Source organism: Chenopodium quinoa, unplaced genomic scaffold (assembly GCF_001683475.1).
Source record: "Chenopodium quinoa cultivar QQ74 unplaced genomic scaffold, ASM168347v1, whole genome shotgun sequence".
NCBI lineage: Eukaryota > Viridiplantae > Streptophyta > Magnoliopsida > Caryophyllales > Amaranthaceae > Chenopodium > Chenopodium quinoa.
This window is the reverse complement of record NW_018744693.1, coordinates 5,597,183-5,611,181: the sequence shown is the minus strand read 5'-3', so window position 1 is coordinate 5,611,181 and position 13,999 is coordinate 5,597,183. Positions and strand designations below refer to the sequence as shown.

General features: G+C 34.7%; 1 long non-coding RNA gene across 1 annotated transcript; it reads right to left on the bottom strand.

Annotated features, from left to right (window-relative positions):
• Positions 1–10,836: 10,836 nt before the first annotated feature.
• LOC110702660 lies at positions 10,837–13,293 on the bottom strand. The gene is made up of 3 exons (XR_002507542.1): positions 12,927–13,293; positions 11,695–11,789; positions 10,837–11,070 (listed from the first exon to the last, which is right to left on the bottom strand). It is a non-coding gene; the product is annotated as an uncharacterized LOC110702660 (long non-coding RNA).
• Positions 13,294–13,999: the final 706 nt, after the last annotated feature.

The window sequence follows — 13,999 nt, the reverse complement described above, 5'->3', positions numbered from 1 at the left end:
ATCATTGACCATATACATAATATTTTGGTCAAATATATATATATATATATATATATATATATATATATATATATATATATATATATATATATATATATATATATATATATATATATATATATATATATATATATATATATATAGGGTTGTGATCCAATGAGAAGGATCTTAAAATGAGAAGGAATCCTATCCCTTCAAATCTTTAAATCTAAATGACCGTGCAAAAGCTGGAAAAAAAAAACTTAGACCAAAAAGAAACTGAAAAGTCCGATATCATCTGCTGCTAGCTTCATCCATGGACAACTCTGTTTATTGCTTCATTTTTCAACACAACTCCATAACTTTTGTATTTCTCATCACTCCTCAAATCTGCCACTTCTTCTCAAAGCTAAGTTTAAATTTGTATATAACTTTTGGAATTAATCAAGAACCATAATTTTATAATTGCTAAATTTCTAGCTTTACTCGTGTTTCTTATTCTAATCTAGAGAAAATTCTCAAGCTAATGTACTGTCGTTAATGGAGCCACAACAAGAAGGTACAGAGTAAAAAACAAGTATTATTCCAATATATATTATTATAAGTAGTTGTATTATTTTCCTAAATAACTTGCATTATAAGTGGATGAATTCCTAAATAATTAGTATTCTTGTTGTTCATGCATATTTTGTTCAAAAGGATGCACATTTAGCTTAATACATGTAACAACAGAGGATGAGGGAGAGAATAGAGGGGTCTTAAAGATGATGAGTAAATGGAGAAATATTATGCATAGTTTGAAGTAAATTTATGCACAATTAGTTTAAAATTTATGCACAATTAATTCAATGTTTTTTTCGTACACATGTATCATCTTGATGTATACAGAGGATAAGGGAGAGAGAGAAGTAGGTTGTATTAGGTGAATGAACAAGTGGAGTAAATATTATACATATTTAGAAGTAAAATCATGCACATTTTATTCAAAATTTATGCACATTGATTTTGAGTAAAAAAATATTTGCACATTCAGTTAAAAAATTATGCACATTCAGTATAAAAATTATACACGTAATATAACGTCTCCTATGTAATTAAGGAAAATATATTAAACACAATATTTTAAAATTACGAAGTGTATTACTATAGAACCTATAAAATTGTATCATATTATAATCTTAGTTTGTAATAACCTATATCATTGTCTTCTTATTTTGGTACTTGTATTTAATTTGTATACGATTAACTAGAAATTTTGACATATGTTCAATAATATACTAGGTAAATTTTTATATATACTACTCCATATTATATAAGGTAATTAGAATTACCTAAAAAAAGGTAATTAGAATAAGGGCTTGTTCACATTTACTAAACTTGAAATGATTGGAGTTGAACTGAACTGGACTGAACTGAACTAAATAGAGCTGAACTGAACTGAACTGAACTGAACTAAAGCTTATCATGGACCAGAAGTCCAATGAAATATGGATTTTTAAATCCACACTGTATAGTGTCTTGTATTATTTAGAGTCTAATGTATGTTCATATACATGTTTGAGTCATAGGTTAATGAATTATTCATTGCATATGTCGAAAGTTGTTAGATGCATTACTCATTGTAATTTTGTTTAATATGTTATCATGTTCAATTATATCTCAAATTGCATGCATTAGTTTCTATATAATATTTATGGTATATGTAAATGTTCATTATATATATATAAGGCATATTTAAAACTTTGATGGAAAATTAGAAAGACATATTTATATTCCAATGGGCTTATAATTATGATGAAATTATATATGACGTTGATCTAATATTATTTATGAATCATGTAAAAAATTTCCCGAAGAACTTATATACAACGTATTTATAGCCTTACAAATTTTATATTTTGAATATTGTAATTATTATCAAACTTTTAGTCTATGTGATTATATCATTGACATCTCAACCTGAAGTGAAAGTTAGTGAGAATTACTATTTGTTTTATCAATTATGAATATTCTATATAATATCAACGGGATACTTATGTGTGAGACTGTTTTATTATGGTCTAGAAGAACCATGATCAATGCATATAATTATGGGTTTTATATTAATTCATAAGAGATTGAAGAACAACATTAATAATAGGAAATTTTTGAAAATAACACCACATATTTTGAAAAAAATGGACTATAACACCACATTTTTTTGATTTTTTATTATAACACCATCTAATAAAATTAAATTATGAAATCACCACCAGAAAACGGATTCTGTGACGGAAATTGTGTGTGGGTCCCATAGGTTAGCTTACCCTCCAAATTTTTGAGTTCTTGAATTCGATTTTCTCTCTCCCTATTTCATTACTCCCTCTCCCTCATTCATTACTCAACTACTCCCTCATTAATTTCTCAATGATAAAGATTCAACCATCAAAATAGAATCAAACCCTAGGACAATTTGTGTGGTTGGGAGAGTAAATTGCAAGGAGAGATGTCAGTGTTTGAGCGAAACAACTCAGCCATATTCGTCAGCCATTTTCGACCTACATAAACTTGTACTTTTCTAGGTTTATGACAACGACAAGAAGAAGAATCTGAAAGAGGTACCACATGAAACTTGTATTTTACTTTGAATTTACATTTGGTGTCAATTTTGCAATATTGATGTTCAAATTAGGGCTATTTTGGGGAAAAATGTCGCTGACTATAAAATAGTCAAACTTTTGTTTGAATTACTGTGAATTATGGGTAATTAGGGTTTAATTGGGTAATTTTTTTTAGTGCTTCATTGAACTTAATTGTGTGATTTTTGTGTAATTGAAATCATTAGTTTGTTGCATATATAGTTATCTGTACTTTACTTTAATTGAAAATTGATGTAAATCTGAATTGTTAATTATGTTGGAATTAGTGCTTGCTTTGTGGTTGTGCAACTGGGATATAATATGTTAACTTATGTTTTCTTTTGGTAGTTGTGTTGACTGTTTTTCAGATGGTGTGGTTGATATTGTTTTTAGAGTGGGGGGTGCTTTTGTTCCCAAGAGAGTGCACAAAAAAAAGAGTTTAATTGTCTACTATGGTGGTTTGTGTTATTGGAGGAGGGGTGTGAAAGTTAATAAGCTTGATGTGCCTTACATTAGGGAAGCTGCAATTCATGGTTTTGTCAACTTTAGTGTCAATGTGCCTACTCTTTACAGTTGTTGGTATAGGGAAAAAGGAAAAACCTTCAATACTGGGAAAAGGGAAATAGTCAATGAAGATGAAATTAGGGGACTTTTACAAACAGTTAATGGGCAAGGGTATGTTGAAGTGTTTGTGTCTTCAGATGAATCAGTGAGGCCCAATATTCCTGAGGCCCAACACACTCCAAAGAAGGATGTAGTACCAAAGGGGAAGAGTGCATGTAAGAGTTTGCAGCTTAGCACTACAAGAAAAATGTCTTTTCGTAGCGATTATTTCGTAGTGATTATACATTTATCGCCATGGTTTTCCCATATAAAATCGATATGGAAAACATAATAATACATATCAACACTATTTTTACACATTTATATAATTTTGAGAAATCGTCTCATTTACAATCGCCACTAAATCCTAAAAATCGATACGAAAAGCCTTTTCAACACTAGATGTATAAATATTGATTGACAAAGAATACATAAAATATGTCATAGCTTATTGGTGAAACATTTAATATAAGCGTTTGAGGTTGCATGTTCGAATCTTGTAAAGATCATACGCATGTTTTTTTTTTTTTTTTGAAGAAAATGAGTTAAACATTTATAGCGATTGTAATCGCTACAATAATCACCACGATTGGATGTAGTTTTTCGTATCGATATTGAGGCCAACCCCAACGATATTAAAAACCACTACTAAAGGCTAAGGCAAGGGGGGATATTGTATCGAATGACCATTCGTTGGGAAAGCTTTTTATTGCAATTACAATCGATACTAAAGGTTAAAATAATTGCTACGAAAAGGTTATTTTCTTGTAGTGTAGGAGAAGCCCTAGAGTACATAAGACTGATGTACAGGAAAGTCAAAGGGAACAGAGCTCACCCAAACCTAGATCTACATTGCCTCCCACAAAGAACAAGGGAAAAGGGAAAGTAGATACTTGCAAAGGGTTGTCTGGAGCTTCTGGTAGTGGGAAGGATAAGGATAAGGGGAAAGGGAAGCTAGTTGGGAAAGAATTATTGTTTGAGAGTGATAGTGATGATGACAGATCTGGGAGTAAGGAGTTTTCAAGTGATGATTGTAGTGATGTTGACATAAATTGGGAACCAACTGAAGAGGAGTATGATGATGGTGATGAGCAGTGGTTTATACAAGATGCGGGGGTGATTCTTGAGGAGGTTGACAAGAAACTAACAAAGGGTTTACAGAAAGAAGGTGGGGGCCTTAGTGAGAACTTGGATGTTGCTGAGGTTCATATTGAAGTAGAAGATGAAGGAGATTCTGATGAGTTAAGAAGTTTAGGTGGTTCATCTGATGAAGAGGACCACAGTCCTGTATTTAATGATAAGGTTGACTTCACCAAGGCTGTAAAACTGATTCCAAAGTTGAAGTTCATGGATGGTACTGTGTTGAGGAAAGCTTTAAGATTGCATTCCATTGAAAACAGGTATGAATACTATTTCTTACATAATGACAGCACTAGGATCACTATTCAATGTAGGAATAGATGTGGATGTCAGTTTAGTACAAAGACAAGTAGGATGCCCCTTTGTACATGTGTAGGTGGAGTTAGGTGCAATTTCAAGGTGTATGATAGGAAAATTCTTAGGCAAGAAACTTGGCAAATTAGAAGTCTGAGATTAGAGAATAACTGTATGAGGAGAAATGACAACTGTAAGGTGACTTCAGAGTGGATTGCAGACAGGTATCTTGAGAACTTTAGGAGTAATCCTGGATGGAAGGTTAAGCAGATAAGGGACATGGTTCTCAATGATTTTGGAATTCAGGTCAGTTATTATAGAGCTTGGATGGCAAGGTGTATAGCTAAGCTCATAATATATGGTTCAACAAGTGAACAATATGCTAGGGTCTGGGATTATGCTAGGGCTGTGATAAAGCATAATCCTGGGTCAGGTTGTAATGTGGTGGTTGATTCTCTTGGTAATCCACAACCCCCTTTGTTTATGAGGATGTTTGTTTTCCTCGGGCCATTAAAGGATGGATTTTTAAGAGGTTGTAGGCCTATAATCGGGGTGGATGGGTGCCACCTCAAGGGTGCATACCCAGGGCAAATTCGGGTGGTTGTTTCTAAGGATGGGAACAATGCCATTTATCCTTTATCTTGGGCTACTGTGGAAATAGAGAACAGAGAAACATGGCAATGGTTCTTAGAGTCATTGATTGAGCTACTAGGAAGTGATGATGGAGCTGAATTCACCTTCATGTTAGATAGACAGAAGGTATGTGTGTCCTTGGTTGAATGTTTATGTATTACACTTACATGTCAGATTTAAGTTGGAGTTGATAACTTTTTTTTTTCATTTGTTCCTTTAATAGGGATTGGTTGAAGCTTTGAATGTAGTTGTCCCTGCAGCTGAGACAAGATTCTGTGTCAGACACATCTGGGCTAATTTCAAGCTCAGATTCACTAGTTCTGTATACAAAGACTTATTCTGGAGTGCTGCTAGATCAACCACCCATGTAAGTAACGCAGCCCTGTCCTTGTGAATATTTTTGAACTTATTTGGTTTTGTATTATTGTATGGTAATTAGTATAGTTTTGTGTTGTGATTAGTTTGGGTATGAGGTTGCTATGGAGTCCATAAAGGCACTGAATGAAGAAGCCTATGAATACTTGGACAGTATTCCCACACATTATGGGTGTAGGCATGCCTTCACACCCCTCTGCAGGTCAAACATGTTGCTTAACAACATGTGTGAGACCTTTAATGCAGTCATTAAAGATGCTAGAGACAAACCAATCCTCACCCAAATGGAATGGATGAGGAGGTACATGATGATAGGAATAATGAGAAATGGGAAGATGCTAAGATTATTACTAGCAACTTGACCCCATATGTGAGGAAAATATTTCAAAGAATGGAGTTTGTTTCTAGGAACTGTATTGTTCAAGCATCCAGGGGTGACACTTATGAAGTGAAGCTGAATGATGACCAAGTTGTGGTGGATTTGGGTGAGGGAACTTGTACTTGTTACCACTGGCAGCTTACTAGTTATCCTTGTGTTCATGCTTATGCATGTGTAATGGACCAGAGATCTGATATTGAGCAGTTTGTGCACCCATACTACAACATGAACACCTACAGGAAGGCTTATGAACCTCCTATTCAGCCAATGCCAGGTCCTAAGCATTGGGACAGGGTGAATGTCAGAGAACCACTTCCACCAGTTGTTAAGATACAACTAGGAAGACCTAAACTGAAAAAGAGGAAGTTGGAGCAGGATGAAGGATCATCAAAAGGGGCCCAGCAACAAAAGCCCAAGCATAGGAAGAACCAATGCAGAAAATGTGGTGGGTTTGGGCATTATGTAAAGACTTCCAAAGCTGAAGCTATTCCTGAGCCATCTGAACAAAAAGCAGCAGGCAGGCCTCCCTTAAACTCACCTTGGGTAGTGGATCAAAGGAAGAAGAAGGAGGAAAGAGTTGCAAGGAAGGTAATACATTTTAGCTAGCACATGTTGTCTGATTTATGTTTATGTGCACATGTCTGCAGGCCAGTTATGACCTCTTTTTTTAAAAAAAAAACCTATTACAGAATGTCATTGGAGCTGGGCCAAACAACATTGGCAACATGACATTTCCACAAGAGAGGCCTGGATGGATGGGAACCTTGGAGCAAAAGGAAGGCTCCAGTATCACAACAACAATCCCAGGATGCAGCCCAAACAAGGCTTTCTTCTAGTCAGCCAACTGCAAGCAAAAAAGCCACCACCAGCCAAGTTGGAGTACAAACCAGGAGGCAAAAGCTTCAAAATGCTAACAAGCTTAATCTTACTCAGTGATTAATATGTAATCAACTTCATTTTGTATGACTGCAGAAAATAATTTAGGTGCTTTGTTGTTAGTTTGTTTAAGTCAGTAGGTTGTGGTGTTAGTTTTGAACAAATAACTTGATTTAAGTCTTTTGTATGCCTCTTTTGTTGCCAAACTTTGTGCAAATTGTGGCTTAATGGTCAATATAACTACTTTTGTGCAAATTATTATTTTGGCTGATTTATTGAAGTTGTTGATGTTATTTGAAACATTGCTCATTGATTCCAAACATACATTGCAAACACTTCACCATTCATTAAAAGCAAATGTGGATTCAACCCACTTCATTTACAATACATAACAACCAATGCTCCCATGTCCATTGCATATTACTAAATACATTAGTAACCTACTATACTGCACCTACTTAAACATAAAAGACACTACGGCTGCAACAACAATACAAATAATAACAGCAAGCCATAGTTTAAACTGTTGATCCATGCATCCCCTGCCCTCACCATCTTTGCTCATTCTCTTTCTAACAGAGTTGAGGGCCTTACATTTTAGCTTCAAATTTTCAACCTCATTGAGTAAGCACCTCATTTGGCCACTTAGATCTTCCACTTCCCTTTTGTAGTCACTAACTTCACCCTTTAACAGCTTCTTATCAAGCAACAAATTGTTGATAACCTTTGTTTGCCATGTTGTCCCATCACGTTGATCAGCCCATTCAAAGGCTTTACACCTCCTGCTCTCAGTCACTGGATCATGAAACTTGCAAGTTCTGAATTTTCTCCCAAGATTTTCCCTTGTCCAGCTTGTCAGCTTTGATAAGGGAACACCACATTGACACATCTTCTCTTTCAAAGGAGATGAGCTCATGAAAGACATCACCTGCAACAAATTACCTTCCATTATAATCCAATTGATCTGAACAAAATATGGAATTACATATAATAGGACTCATCCTCATACAGTCCCCGAAATAAAAAAAAATAAAAAAAAAAAAAAAAAAAACCCGAATTCAGATATAGGACGAACCCTAACTTTAAAATTGGGCTGATATGGGTGAAATTCAAACAAGTTTAACTCCAATTATACATCCATTGCTTGCTCAATCGAGTATATCAACGATTAAATTGCAAATAGCATTTCAGATTTCCATTAATCAAAATCAAAGTTCTACTCTTATTCAAAATCGGTGTACATACCTTATTTCAGCACTCCCAGCCAAGATATCTTCAAGGAATGTTAATTCGTAGTGCTAAGATCAGTTTTGGTTAATTAATTTCTGCAATTCAAAAGATTCAAGGGTTTAATTTTTGGAAATTTTCACATTTGCTACCACTAAAAACACCACGCTTCACATTTGCTACCTGTTTAAATTTTTTTTTATTTTACTACCACCTAAAACAGAGTTTGTTAAAAATCACTACCACATGCCTTATTCTGTTACTATTTCCGTTAGTGGGGCCACTCCATCGTTAGCCACCCCTCCAACCACCTTGCAGCCACCCCTCCTCCTCACTGCCACCCCTCACCTCCCCCCTCCCCCTGTCGGTGCCGGCGCCGCTGCGCGAACCCACCCCCTCCCTTTCCCCCACCCTATGCGCATCCAATCCCCCCTTTCCCTTTCCCGTTCTTGAGCTCCGACCCCCACCCCGAACGAAAACCACCCCCTTTACCCTTCCCTCCACCGGAAATCGGCCCCCCTCCCCTGATTCCCTCACCGAAATCGACCCCCTCCCCTTCCCCTACCCTTTTCGGTCGTCCCTAACCCTAAACCACCACCCCAAAACCACCCTAAACAAATTTTAGGGTTTCGGTTGTGGTGGTTTTGGGGTGGTGGTTTAGGGTTAGGGATGGCCAAAAAGGGTAAGGGAAGGGGAGGGGGTCGATTTTGGTGGGGGAATTAGGGGAGGGGTCCAATTTCCGGTGGAGGGAAGGGAAAGGGGGTTATGGTGGTGTTGGTATGGGTTTTGGGGGTTACGGTGGCGGTGGTGGTCTAGGTTTGGGGGTGTCGGCTTATGATTAGGATTGTCAATTTTGGGTGGGGAAAAGGGAGGGGGTGAGGTCGCCGGCGCTGGCTGCCGGAAGGGGGGAGGGGGAGGGTGGCAAATTAGTGGAGGGAGAGGGTGGCAGATTAGGGGAGGGGGTGGGTGGGGTTGCTGGTTTTTTTTTAATTTTTTAAAAATCTTTTTAATTTTTCTTTTTTATTTAAAAATAAACTTAACGGATTCCGTTAAGTGGTAGTGATTTTTAACAAAGTCTGATTTAGGTGGTAGCTGTAGACACCCATTTGTGTCACCCCAAAAACCAAACCTAGTGATGAGTACCTTTCACGTCGAATCATAATCGAATGAAGCGAAAGTGTGGAAAGTTTAGTGTTGCGGATAGTTTTAATTTCTTTTCTCTTCTCTTTGTTTTTGAAAACTTATTTTAAGAAAACAGCCAATCCAGTTTGGTTGGTCCATGATATGGGTCCAATAATAGTGTAGTTGGATGGGGCTTGCCAAGAGCTTTCCAACGATATATTATAAGCCCAATTCCGATGAATATTGAGGAAGTTATGGCCAATTTACCAAACTGGGCCCGGTTTGAGCTTTATATACGGCCCAATGATCTAGAGGAAGGCCTAATATGATTTATCATTCCTAATGCAATTAGGAATGGTTTTAGTCTTCTAGATTCTTCAAGAAGGTTCTTTTCACTCCTAATTCAATTAGCATTGATAAATTGACTTTTGTTGACTTTTCAGATTTTTAATTAAAATCAAAAAGCATTTTCGAGGAAAAGATACGATTTTATCCTCCAATACGGCAAACTTATCTGATTTTCGAAAACGCGTCAAAAACAGGCCTGGCGCCTGACTCCAGGCATTGGCGCCTAGAACCAGGCCTGGCGCCTGGCGCCAATAAGCTGGTGCTGGCGCCAGCTCTGTTTTGCGTGCGCCAATCTCGTTTTACGTGCGCCAAGTGCTCTGTTTTGATATTTTATCTTTTGGCTGTTTTCTCTATAAATAACGTATTAAAAACTCTGTTTTCATTCTCAAATTCATCTACAATCAGTTTTCATTCGATAATTCTCTCATTCTCTCTAATCATTCACCATCATCTCCCTCTCTCTCTCTCTTTTCTAAATTAGTCTTTTACATACAAAATTCCGCATTCGCAAGATCTAGAAACAGTTAGCCATATTCAAAGTTGCCTTCGCCCTAGACGTGAAAGGTTTTAATTTCTGAGGGTTTGGGCCCAAATCTCTCTTTCAATTATTTAATTTAATTGTTTGTTTATTTTCCTTGAAGTTACTAAGTGTGTACTTTGTTATTAGAAAGAGGTACGAGACATCAAAGTAAGTGCTTTAATGTTTTTTTATTGATGTTATGATGTAGAAATCATGTTTATATTGTTATTATTGTATTCCTAGTATCATGTCTAGGGTAATTTTAATATTAAATATGATCACTAGTAGAAAAAACTCTATTCGTAACTAACAAAAACAGGCTTTTTGTAACGAACATTGGCCGTTACAAGTATTTGAGTTACAAATAGTCCTGTCAGTTGTAACTGACATTGTCCGTTACAAATGAGTACCTATTCGTAACTAACAATTCAATTGTTAGTTACAAATAGTTATGTATTTGTAACGGAAATTTAATATGTTCGTTACAAACGGGTAAATATTTGTAACCTACAATTGATATGTCAGTTACAAATAGGAACCTAGTTGTAACAGACATGTCAATTGTTGGTTACAAATGCTCATTTTCGATATTAAAAAAAAAAAATACCTAATAAATGCTTGGTCGATATAACTTTATTATTATTACTACGTATTTTATTATTATTATTATTATTATTATTATTATTATTATTATTATTAAAGGCACCAATTCAACAACAAAAAAAAATAAAAATAAATAGGTGAATATTCTGGGGAATAATAATCTTTTCAATTGATACAAACTAAATTATATTCTATCTCATTACATCATTTCATTACAACAGATTATTCTAAAAAAAGGTCTAAAAAAGTAAAAAGTGTCTATATAGCTCCCATCATAGTTTGTCACGTTGGGCTTACACGCTTAGTATAACCTTCACAAATGTTGTTAAGCTCCTGTTGTTAAGCTCCTTTTCCTGTGCAAACACAAAAAAAATAAATAATAAAAAAAATGAGACTTCTAAATTAGATTATAGGGAAATGATAGATTTGTTCAAAAGGGTAATTTATACATTATATTTATCTAAGTTAGCACGCAATTACGGTCTAAATAAGATCAAATTACATATTTATATATTCAGAATAAAATAAAAAAAAATTCTCAAGTCACTAATGTTCAACCATAAGCATTTAGCAAGAGTTCAATTTTTCTAGATTACCAAAAAAAAAACAAAATTAACCAAACTCGCATAAATCAATGGATACCACGACACATAGTGTTAGATCAACCGCCTTAGATTACAGCTACAATACCCAACAATCAATAAATTTATAAAAATTAGAAGGAATTCTTAGATAAAGGATTGATGCATAACTCTGAAATCAAAGCAACACCAGTCAGTATGTCAGAGTATTTTTTTTTTCTTTTCAAATATGATTTACCGTTCATACAATTATTGTTAATAACAGATTAGTGTCATAATATTTATTGTGACTATAAGTGTCTATGACCATGCATCTAGTCTTGGGGTGACTTGTTGCGCGTCTGACCTTAAAAACGAGTATTATGTAAAGAGAATTAAACTATGAACCTCACATACCCGTAGTGAATGCTGATATGTTAAGAAATGCATAGAATTGGGATACTTTCTAGCCACCTCTTCTCATCTCTATTGAATCCTCAAATTTGGATATCCTGTTCATAAAAAAAATTAAAAAAAAATGTCTTAGGCCTATGAAATCAGTTTGATAATACATGAGGATCGGTACTAAAATCCAGCTCCAACTATCCTCCTATAGATTGTAAATTATAATTCTAGTACCTTGATAACCTATGGAATCGAACTACATATAAAGCAAAAGTTTCAGACTCGAAAAGCATATTTGTATGAATAAAATTCAGAGCCACATCAAAAGGAAATGAAAAGCCAAACATCAAATTAATTAATCAAGCAGAGGACATTCTACACGTTACATGAATGTCAAACTTGAACACATGCAAATAAGCGACATGCATTGCCTCATTTTATATGGATCCATTCCACAAAATTTTGTTAAAATGGAAACTGGAAAATTCTTTTCCAAAGTATCACAACACATACACCTGTTCAATATTAATGCATACATTCTAAAGAATTCTAAATCAAATTCTCAACTAAGGATGTTTAAGATTCTAAAAAAAGGTCCACAAAGAAGCTACAACAACTCATATTCACCTCACCCTCACTAATACTCATTCTACAATCGCGAGCATGAACCTCTTGACAACATAACAACGACAACAAGAAGTATAATTGAAACCAAACAAACTCAATACCTGAAAATTGTTGTACTCTCAGTACAACAAAACATAATAACTCCATAAATATTACAATACCTCAGCATTATAGAGAAGAAAACAAAATATAATTTTGATAATTATAGAGAGGAGTCGGCAATTGGCAACTAAATAGCAAGATTATGCTATAACCACATCCCATCAAATTGAAACGGCGGTCAACTTGATAGTTACGACATCATTAAATCAAGGTTCAGCAAAAATCCTAATGATTTTCAATTTCTATCATCCTAAAATAACTCAAATTTGTCAAATTCCACTTCGAATTGACTAGATAATGCATTTCACCGCATAATCTAACTAATACGACTACAAATTCATCAAATTACACTACTTTGAGGACAAATTAGATATAAATTCAAACAATTTCCCTGTTGTAAATTCAACAAAATCACATATAAAGAAAGAAAAATCAGAAGCAAATTGAAAACCCTAAAATTCATAAAACTAAAAATGAATTGAGCAAAATTAGGGATTTAGAATGTAAAACCTCACCTGGCCTGCTGCGAGATTCAAGCTCCCGATGTTGAAGGAGGTTTGCGGTGTGGATGCTCGATAGTTTCACGGTGTGTGCACAGTTGTTAACGGCTGCTATGGTTGATGGTGAAGCTCGATTGTTGATGATAATAGCTAATGGCGCGTTGTGTGCTCGTGGAAGAGAGAATTGCTAAGAGGTTGAGGGAAAGAAGAGAGTGAAGAAGGGAGATATTCGAGAGGAACAAATAAAGGAAGCTAAGAGTGAAAGAGGGGAGAAAGAAGAGAACGGAGGAGGAGAGAGAATATAGATCAGAAAGAAAATAAGGGGGGAGGGGGCGGCTGTAGTGGTAGTTAGGGTTACGAGAGTATATAAAATATCCTTCCTATTTGTAACCAACTATATGTTGTCCGTTACAAATAGGATGTATTTGTAACCAACATTATAATGTTCGTTACGAATAGGATGTATTTGTAACCAACATTATGTTGTCAGTTACAAATACTATTCTATTTATAACATACATAGCTAATGTTGGTTACAAATATAGTATTTGTAACTAAAAAAAACCTGTTGGTTACAAATAAGGCGTTACAAATAGCGTTTTTTCTACTAGTGGATTGTTACGATGCTTTCTATGTTCTTCCTAATATTATGATTGTTAGTATCATGTTAGGGTTAAAGATTTGTTTTTTATTGCTTAGTGACATGTTAGGGTTTGTTATTAATCTTGTTAGTATCATGCCTAGGATCTTGCTATCATTATGCTTTAATATTAACATGAACATAATTATGATTATATTTGTTATAATTTATGATGATGATTATTATTATTATTATTATAATTATTATTCATGATATTTATTTTATGATTATGTTGCTTGATATTTATTATTTATTGCTTGATCACACCTTTTATGCATGTTTAAAGGGAATTTGTACTTGTAATCACGCTTAATAAGGTAATTAATAATCTTGTTTAGGGTTAATTTGATTATAATTTCAAGTGATCGCCAATAATAGTTTATTTGTGCATTAAATTCAACCAACATAGATAAACAGGTTTAGGGGTTAATCCTATTGATTGCATGTT